Below are 10,511 nucleotides of genomic sequence, written 5' to 3' on the forward strand. Positions count from 1 at the left end.
TGCTCAAACTGTTCTTCAGTCTGCGAGGCTGAACTAGGTGTGTAAGGGCTGAAGTTACCCTGTGGGCCCAAGGACAGACAACTTCCTGGAATGCTGGGGGCTGTTGCTCACATAAGATAACAAGCCGTGTGTTTTCACTTCGGTAAACAAGGTTGATTGCCCCAGGTGCACTCGATGTGCTTGATGACACTTAGGCGGGAGACAGCTAGGCAGGAAGAAGGCCAGGGTATATGCTTGCCCCCATTGGACCAATGCAGAAAGTACACAGGCCCCTGACCTACTCCAGCAACATTGTCTGGGAATCCTGGGAATGGACCTGGCCAGGGTCCATCTTCCTGTCCAGTGTTTAATATAGCTTGCTTTAACTAGAGAATTGTGGATTTGGTCTTTCTCCTCGCAAATTTTCAGGTTTAACAGGTACCGTTCAAAATATGGTGTTGTTTTGTTTTTTTGACACAGGATCACTAAAATCAAGTTAATTTTCTACTGTTGTGATGGAGTGGTTTGCCTGCAAGAGCAGAGCAGAGGCCCACTCAGAGCTGACCGGCATCGGTGAGCAAGGGAGCGAAGGGCCACAGCTGAACAAAGCGGCTGTGCTGGGCTGAGTGCAGGACCACTTCCGAGCGTCGCTGCTGCTCTTCCACCAGGCCTGCTCCTGTCTGTGTGCTGATTCCCCTCCTTCAGCAGACAGACTCTGGCTTTCTTCGAGCTCTTGCTATGGTCGGCAGCCCTCACGCCAGCGTCTCCACCCCTTACTGTGCACTCAGTGGCTAACCACCACCTCTGCCTGTCATCCCTGACCTTTAACTTCAGATGGGTGAGTTACCCAACTCCCTGTGTGTGTGCACATGCAGGGGCGCACACATGTATATGTTACTTGTCTCGGGTTTCCTTAATCCAATACATACAACTGACAGCCTACACAGCAGAGAATTGTGTTGGAGGCCTGAGAGCCAACGTCCTCAAGGTTGATCCTGTCCTTTCTCTTAGTGCTGGCAACGGTTGCTGTCCCTTGACCTGTAGAGGCACTTGTGTGTGTTAGACTTCATGTTCACATGGGCTTACTTGACACACCAATCTCTGCATCCAAACAGACATTCTTATGAGAACACAGGTCATATCTTGGATGAGAGCCAACCCTTCAAATTCAATGAAAGTCACATTGTAAAGAACCAAGGATTTCAACATATCTTTTTTTTATTTAACTTTTATTAATTACACTTTATTCATTTTGTATCCCCCCATAAGCCCTTCCTTCCTCCCCTCCCGGCCCCACCCTCCCCTCGACTTTCTGCATGCCCCTCCCCAAGTCCACTGATAGGGGAGGTCCTCCTCTCCTTCTTTCTGATCTTAGTCTATCAGTTCTCATCAGAAGTGGCTGCATTGTCAGGGTTCTAGGTTATCTCCATTAATAGTCCATGGTTGGAGTATGAGTCTCTGGGAAGTTCCCTGTGTTCAAATTTTCTTGTTCTGTTGCTTCAACATATCTTTTATGGACAAAACAAAGTTTAGCCTATAACAAAGGCGGCAGACATTTTCAGAAGTTGAAATGAATGAACACATTGAGAATTAATGCTGTTTCTGCCACCTTGCCTGAAGACTGGCTCCTCGTGAGCAATGCTAACCTTTAAGATGTTTTTCCTTTGTGAGCATGGAGGGCATCTACATCTATGCATACATATGAACATATGTGACCTTGACTGCCCATGTGCACCTGTGTGGAGGGGGGGCGGCTGGGGATTGATTCCAGGAATCATCCTGGATTGCTCTTCCACCTTGTTTTTTGATGCAGGATCTCTCAGTCAAAGCCCAAGCTCACAGCTGTGGCTTCTTATGCTTGCGAGCTTGCTCTGGAGATGCTGCCTCCACCTTGTGAGACTGGAGTTACAGGTGAGCCACGGCACCCACCGGTGTTTGTGTGGGCTCTTGGGGCCTCAGCTCTGACCCACAAGCTTCCTCAGTGAGTCCGTGATGTGCAGAATCATCTCCCCAGCTGGAAGTCAAGCACTGTCAGCTCGACATAAGCGCTGCAACCCCACACAGTCAGCTTTGCTTTTACTTTCTTCATTTATTCTCTCACCAAAATAAAAAGTAAGTACACTTTTTTTCATGATAAACTTAGAAACAATTATCATCCAGATGTCATTTGGAATGTCTTCTACTGAATTAGGTCTTTCTTGAGAATATTTCCTTAAATTTTTATTACAAATTTGTTCGTGTTTGTGTGTGTGTGTGTGTCACGGGGAATGTGTGGAGGTCGCACAACTTGAGAGAGTTGGTTCTTTCCTCCCACTGTGGATCTCAGGGATCAAACTCAGGTGGCGGTCAGGTGCCTTCTCCCGCAGAGCCCGTCTCGCCAGCCCCTTGAGGCTGTTCTTAAAGGAAGTACTCGGGGATTCCTCACGCACTCACCTCTGTGTAAGTATGGCCATTGCCACACTCAAGCTTGAAAGTGAACTGAAAATTGCCGCGCTCACACAGTGTCCTCCTTTGAGCATTCTGGCTTTTGTGCTATGCGTCAATAGGTGAAGAGAGGCTGAGAGCAAACAAACCACCACCTAGTCATGTTCATTCTCATCACTTCTAGAGAGTAGGATGATTAGGGTTTTTCTTTGAAAAGGTGTGATTGGGGATCAAGCCAAGGTTGAAATAGTGGCAGCATTTTCTTTGATCTCAAAGCAGCCCATGCTCTTCAAGTGAGCCACGAGGAAAAATTGAAGGGTCAGGGAACATTGGGCATCCGGCTCACATGAGTGACACTGTCAGAACATTTGAATATTATTTGGCTTTAATATTCTGGGGAAGGTAGTGATGGCCACCATGGTATATGCTTCATGTGGACATGTGAACGTGGCTGCATCATCTTCATTCTGAAAGTGACAGGGAAAGAGTGTGTGTTGGAGGCCCTGTCATCAATATATTGTTACAACATGAGTGACAAGACAGCCCAGTGACAGATGAGGCCACTACACTTACTAACTCTTCTTTCATGTTCAGAGGTGTCGGTAAGCACGGAGTGTGGGGAGCAAAGGCAGAAGCTGCTGGGAAACAGTGTTAAAGGAACTTTTATTCTCCTGTTGTCTCCGAGGCTTGCTGCCTCCATCTGCTAACGTAGGCCTAGTCATGGAAGCTTCTAGCCTCTGTACAATCTACCCTAGGCCTAGCATGCTTTCAGCCTCTGAGACTTACTGGTGAATAAGATCACGCTTTCTAGTTCTTACTGACCTCCGTGCTGGTTCAATTAAGAGAGCAAGTCACAGAAAGAGGGAGAGAGCCAGCAATTTTAGCAGGAGAGTTTTACAGAGAGAGGTTGAATAAGAGAACAGCCTCAGGTGAAGACAGAACAAGCCAGAGAATGAGAAGGAGCTGGAAGATTAGAAAAGATTGCTGGAGTTAGTTTGAGGCCAAGCAGAGCAATTCAAAGGCCAGAAGAAAAACCAGATTGAATATGGTACCTGGGAGGAGTTTGAGTCAGAACAGCTGAGGTGAACCAGCCAGTTATTGTTCTCAGTAAGAACAGGAAAGGGTTTTGTCAGCAGTAAGTCTCAGAGGCTGAAGACTCCCTAGGCCTAGGTTAGATTGGATGGAGGCGATAAGCCTGGGAGACAATTGGAACAGGAGGATAAAAGTTACTTTTACAAAGTGCCCTGTACTACAGACTCCTGAGAAGGGGTCTCCTGTTCCAGCGGATGTAGGCTCCATCCCTGAGAATGGCCAACCCTCACGCATGTTACAGTGGGCACACAGACTCATGCTGGGAGATCCACCTGTTGCATCATCTTGAGGCCTCAGGGAATCAAGGCCAAACACACAAAGGAGGGAATGGCTTCTGTCGGGCTGACCCACACATACTGTATCTTCTGGCTACGGAAAATTCTGTTCTTGTCCTTTGAAGCTGGCAGCACCTGCCAGCAGGATATATACATGCCACTTTCCCCCTGCATTTAAAAATAAGCTGCCATGGGGAAGGTGACCTTCTCTGCCCTACTGCTTGAGTGAGGACTGTGGCTTTGGGCCTAATAAAGAGCTGAGGAGCCAGCACAGGAAGTACAGGACTGGGATGCAGGGAGATGGATGGAAACTGAGAGAAAGATGTGGAGAGGAGGAGGGCAGGAGACATCAGAATACGTTAGGCACTAGCTGAGAGACTGCCCCAGGAAAAGGCCTTGAATGGCATAGATGTCTCTCTCTCCATTGAACCTCAAGTGAGAACCATGAAAGCCCCGGCAATAGGTTTCTGCTTTATTTATTTCTTTTTTTTAAGATCTAATTTTTTTTTTAATTTGTGTGTGTATAAACTGGAGTTTAGGTGTTGGGGGGGGGGCTGCGCCTGAACCCTGGTTCTCCGCAAGGGCAGTAAGGAACCCTCACCAGCCAGCCCCCTCTCACCAGCCCTCTTGAGTCAAGGGTTTCAAAGCTTTACTTTCACTTCTGGTTTTACTGTTTTGCAACATTGTAGCATCAAACAAAGCTCACTGATTTCAAACTTCCTGTATTCTTTTGAGTCAGGATCATAGTCATGTTGGAGAGAAAACTTTTTTCTTGACTTTGTTTCATCAGGAGGTTTCCCTGAAGACTGAAGACCCCTGGGTTCATTAAACCCAATATTCTGCTCCACCAGTAGACTCCGGGGACAGTACTTCCCATTTTCCAAGCAACATGCTTAGATAAAAATGTCAAACCCTGGCAGCCCGTCTCTAGCATATGTGCTTCTATTTGTGAAGACACTTAGCGTGGATTTAGTAAGTTCACCTCAAAGCTCCAGGGGCTCCTGTCTCTTTAAATCCATCTCCTCCCAAGTGAAATGTGTGGCCCTGACGAATGGCAAAGCAGAGCCATCCATAAAGGGGCAGAGGAGAATCACACTCATTTGCATACAGTAATTATTCTGTGAATCAGGCCACCTTTATTGCTGGCAGGAAATCTACTGTCAGCATTGCTCTGTAGATCAGCTTTGAAAACTCAACATCAGAGAGGAATTGCTCGGAGTCCTTTGGTCCGGTGCTCCTGCCCCCTGCCTGCCAGTGACCAGTTTCCGGGTCTACTCCACCAGCCTGCCTCTCTATCTGCCCTGCCTACAATGCCGGGGAATGTTTGTGCAGAGTTCTCTTGAAGGCAGGCTGGCTCAGTTTCTGAAAAGTCTGACCATGGGGAAGCAGGGAAACCCAATGGCTTGGTAGACTCCACTTCTCCGAAATCTGCTAGTCTGCCCTATCGGCCTCTAGCATACACCTGTAGCCCTCGGTGGCCCAGGCCAGAAACCAGAGAGGAAAGTGAGTCTGGAGATACCTTCCGTCCTCTTCCTCACAGAGAGGAAGGAGGAGCCTTTCAGGGGCTTGATGAGAACTGTCCCCCACAGTGCCCGCTCCTCAGTTGTCTGGGGAGGGTTAGGAGTTGTGGCCTTGTTGGATGAAGCTGTCACTGTAGGGAGCTTTCAGAGTAGAAAGACTCATGCCAGTTCCAATTCTCTCTTCACTTCCTGCTTGGGATTCAAGCCATGGGACCTCAACTTTCTGCTCCAGCCACCATGCTGCTGCTTCCTGCTGGGCCTCTCCACCATGACAGTAAGCCAAGTAAATTCTTTCTTTTCTAAGCTGCCATAGTCCTGACGGTTTATCACAGCAAGAGAAAAGTAACTGATTAAATCTTCTTGTTTCTCTGGGTTTTGGAATTGAGGGAGAAAGGAAGAGAATTTGAACCAGCAGTGCGGAAGAAATGGAACCATTACTTACAGAGTGCATGCATGCAGAGTCCTACGCATCCATCTCCAGAGAAGTGTGAGGAAGCTTCACCTGGAGAGGGACGATCGGCAGAGCCAATAAAGGCAGAAACAGCCCTGCAAGCTGGCTCAGAAGAGCTGATGGTGCAGGGATGGGTGGGAACATGTGCCATGGTCTCTCTGCCCTGTGCCCCGGTATCCTATTAACATGACAGAGCTCCACAATGTACCTTTGTCACTGGGGTGGACACCAGAAGGCCTGAAGGTTCTGCGTACCCAGGCCTCCGTGGCAGCTTTACAGTCACGGGCAGCTTTGAAGATCACATGGTTGTAAAAACAGCCACTGAGCTCACCCGTGAAAGCAACTAAAATAACATTGTTTTACATATATTTTAACAAAAATTAAATATTGACCCTTAAAGAAGGTTTTATGTGGAGGTAGGGAAATGGGTCAGCAGTCAGAACACTTGCTGGCCTTGCAGAAGACCTTAGTTCAACACCAAGCTCATAGCTGCCTGCAACTCCAGCTCCGGAGGACCCAGCACCCTCTCTGGCCACCATGGGTACTGTCATGAACCCACGTGCCAAACACTTCACAGATATGCACACCTACACAAAATAGAAATCTAAAAAAAAAAAAAAAAAAAGTTTTACTTTTTAGTGACTAGGGAGACACAAAGGTAGAGTGCTGTCATTAAAGTTAGAAAAATTAAAAAAAATGGCAAAATCTCGTAGTGTGGATGAAGGACAGCATAGCATATCGGGTGAGCTGGCTCCTTCCCCTCTTCTCAGGGGTGACTTGGGGGTGTTTGACCAATGAATCTCAGCACATACAATCTCAGCAATCTGTGCGAGGGGAGATGTCTCTACACATCACGTACTGGAACCAAACCATGTTCTAGAAAACTCGGTAGCTCTTTAAATCCTTCTAAACGTATAATGGCTTTTAAAAACATGAAGAAGAAGACTGCTACCCGTTCAGCCATGGGCCCTCTCGGGTGTAGAACTTGGCGAGGGTGCTAATAGTTACCGAATGTGTTCGGTAGTGTGCCTGGTCTACAGAGCAGCTACAGCGCTGCTCCCCCTGGCGTGAAAATAGTTATTTTACATACTTTTCCATTTGTAGGTAGCTTTCTGATGAAGAATAACTTGAAATTAGCTAAAATTGGAAGGGCATGTTGTACCACAAAAACGCCATTTCTTATTCGGTGCTGTTACTGTGCAACATTCTGCTGAATTTGTTGTGCACTTCCCTTTCCACTGTCCGGCTGACAGCACAGAGTTGCAAGGTGCTTTCACAAGTAAGTAATGCCATCGCTGATGGGACACGGCAGCCTGCGAGACACTGACGAGGCCTGACTTAGTTCGGCTTCCAAAATAAGACAGAGTCAAAGCCAACTTCAAAACACCGAGGTAACCTTCCCACAGATCTGAGTCACTGCCCCCAATCAAAATTACAGTGCTTCTGTTGAAGTGTAGAATGTAAACATTCCCAGCATAAATAAGAGGAACGGAACACTCCCCAAGTTAAATTTTGTTTGGAATTTTTAACTGCTGTTTAGGTTGCCATTTGAAGATGATATTTCTGCTGATCTGAGAAGACTGTCCATGTTTAGTGATTGGACAAGATCTTAGGTCCATTAATGCACCATTCCTTCTAGGGATGTTGTAAATCCTCAAACTAAATGTCCTCATGACAGAGAAGAGACAATGCATGGCTCCATGTGTGTTAATGCCAAGTGCTGTATCAGGCTTCGTGGATGTGATTTGCAAATGACCAAAGCAACACACAGCCACACCTCAAGGAGCTACATTTTAGTAAAAGGGGTGATTATTGAATAGCCAGTCAAGTGATAGTCTCAGAAAGTGGTTTAGGGGACACAAAATGGAGTGAGATGGCAGGAGAAGATGGGTAATCCAAGAAGATGGGACATTACATGTACTATCTGTAGAAGGAAGACCTGGAGGTAAGGGCTCCTCAGGAGAAGTAAAAATAAGCACCCAGGTCATAGCTGACAGAGGAGCCATTTGAAACAGTGGAAGGAGATACCAGAGGCCACGTGTCTACAGATTAGTGAATACCACAACACAGGTGACTCACTGAGGGTAGATGAAGCCCCACATTTGTCCCCACTAATTTGGGAAGCCACTTGAAGGTGCAGAAGACAGCTCTTTTATGATTGATACCTTTGACCACTGGTGGGGGAAAAAAAAGATGCTGAAGACACAGTGACTGAATAGACAGAGTGAGCCTAGCTACGGTGAGGGCTTAGGCAAGGATCCTGGAGGCTCTGCTGAAAATACAGAGGCCCTCCATTGTAGGGAAGACAGATCAGTCACCGTGGCTTGAGATATAACTTTTGGGAGTCATGAGTTAAAGATGGCATGAGGTGCCATCCAACAAACACAGATACAACAAGCAAAAGTAGTCCAAAAGAAACCCTGAACCTCTGGTATGGGTGGTCAAAGAGCATGAAAGCCAAGCGCATGACCAAGGGGACCAAGATCACTGAGATAGGTGTGATCCAGAGAGTGAGGTGTCTGGAAGCTTGCAGGAAGAAGGCGCATCTTTTGTAGGGTCACCCCACTAAGCACTGCTCAGAGACCACGTTCGAGGTCTGAGAAGAAACCAAAGCTTTCAGTAAGGCGGTGAGCTTAAAAACACCTTTGGATGAAGTGCTAAGACCAAATCTTTAGAGTTTAGGCTGAAGGGAAAGGGGAATCTTGACCTGGACGCAGTGATACACAACATGGAGGGGTGATGTGAGACACAGAAATGGTGATGGAAACACAGGGTCAGGAACAAGGCTCTACTCTTTAGAGAAGTCTTGTGCGTGAGGAAGGAGACAGCAATGCAGGAGAAAAGGGGCCTGTGGAGGGAAGGAGGTTGTCAGGGAGCAGCAAGAACATGTGGCACAGGTGGATTTCGTTCCATCCCTTCCCCAAAAACAGGTCAGGCCAGCAGTGGGCAAGGGCTTGTTACAGGGAACCAAGGTCACTTACCTGTGAGAAACCTCCTGTCCCTCTGATCTGTGCGATAGGGCCGCTGCCTGCGGGTGCAAGGTGATGCTGGAAGGTATCAATGCAGAAAGTGAGACTGATGACAAAAAGGATGAGGAATCACCTGGAGACTCCGAGCCCTTCCTTCAGGCTTCTTGCAACTCGAACAAGAGTTGAGTTTGCATGGCCAGATGACTTATCTTCAGGAATGTATGACAGGATCAAGGGAATCAGGTTTCAGGGAGAAAAGGAGGCAAGGGAATTGAGGATTATTTCTAAGTATGTGGATCTGAGGCTGGAGAGGCTGCAGTGAGGGTGAAACATTCTGGTTCACAGATGGTAGGAGAGTCTGTGGAGGTGAGGGTAGTGCTGAAGAACATGTCAGGAGTAGGCCTCACAGACTAGGATCCTGCCAAACAAATGTCTCAGGCAAGGCCAAGAAGCCATTGGAGCACTGACACTTGAGTAAAGAGTCAGATATAAAGGGACAGTGGTGACTCACCTCTGTGATGTCTCTGAGCCTGGGGACATGGTGGAAGGAGCGCCTGTGTTGGAGTTTGGGAAGGGCTGCACCAGGAAACCCCACGGCAAGTCCTCAGCAGATGGACAGCCTTCCTCTTGGCAGCAGCTGCAGAAAGCATCTCATCAAGAGAAATACCCACAGCTGAGGCTGTGGGGAAGCGAGGGCTTTTACATTGCTGGTGGGAATATAAACGGTGACACCAATATGCAAATCAGAACAGAGGCTCTTCAGAAAACTAAAAATAGACCCAGTGAACGATCTGCTATTCCACTCCTGGGAAAACACCCAAAGGAGGCTGAGGCACCGGGGCACCTGTTTATTTTATTTATTAAACAGTGGTCACAATAGCCAAGCGATGGAATCAGCACGGTGTCTACCAACTGCGAGTGAATAGATAGCACATTGTTTGTATACACAGTGGAGTTTCATTCAGCAGCAAAGAGTAAAACCAAGCCAGAAATGGATGGGCCTGAGAGCTGCACACTCGCTCAATGACATAAGCCATACTCAGAAAGGCAAACACATTTTTTTTTGCATTTATGAAACCTAAGTTTCACACACCTGTGCACACATATATACATAAACATGATATGAAAATAAAAGTGGAAGTCTTTAGGAGGAAGAAGGGATATGCAAGACTGGGAGGGGAACAGGAAATGGTCAAAGGAAGTTAAAATGTCTGAAGTATGTGCTCTACTTGAAAATCTCATTATAAGCCATCACTTTGTACCAAAAAAAAAAAATAGACACTATTCAATATAGTCAACATATTTAAATATACACTGTATTTAAAAACAAAAATGAAGGGAGCCCCTTGGCTCCCGAAAAACTCCCACCCATTGGGTAGCTGGCTTAGCTTGTTTGCTAGCAGGGTATCACCCAAGTCCTCTACTCCCCAGGCGGGACCACCTGGGCTGTCTGCCAAAAGGAGCCAGGGAAAGCCTCCTGTGGGGCAAGCCCGGCTTCTCTGAAGAGATGGGCGCTCAGAGCTGGAGGCGGTGGGCTTTAAGTGGTGGAGGAAGTGAAGGCCTGCCTGGGAAGAATAGAGAGGGCAGAGCCTGCTGTGACAGACTAAATCGGGTGCCCCATAATCCTGACAAGCAGGAGAGAACTGATTCCCAATTAGTTTGACGTGGGATAGGATTCAATTAGAGGAAGAGTCACTTCGAAGCCATTAAAAAATAATCAAGGACTTTAGAATTTACTTGTTACTTTAATCAAAATCCCCAAGAAGGGACGATCTGCCAAAGTCACTGACACAAAAAGAGG

At 47.2% G+C, this 10,511-nt stretch overlaps 1 long non-coding RNA gene across 1 annotated transcript; it reads right to left on the bottom strand.

Annotated features, from left to right (window-relative positions):
- Nucleotides 1–1,244: 1,244 nt before the first annotated feature.
- Nucleotides 1,245–9,385, bottom strand: LOC132652261 (uncharacterized). The gene is made up of 3 exons (XR_009589731.1): nucleotides 9,222–9,385; nucleotides 8,723–8,788; nucleotides 1,245–2,870 (listed from the first exon to the last, which is right to left on the bottom strand). It is a non-coding gene; the product is annotated as an uncharacterized LOC132652261 (long non-coding RNA).
- Nucleotides 9,386–10,511: the final 1,126 nt, after the last annotated feature.

The sequence above is a fragment of the Meriones unguiculatus genome, chromosome 2 (genome assembly GCF_030254825.1).
Source record: "Meriones unguiculatus strain TT.TT164.6M chromosome 2, Bangor_MerUng_6.1, whole genome shotgun sequence".
In the NCBI taxonomy this organism is placed as follows: domain Eukaryota; kingdom Metazoa; phylum Chordata; class Mammalia; order Rodentia; family Muridae; genus Meriones; species Meriones unguiculatus.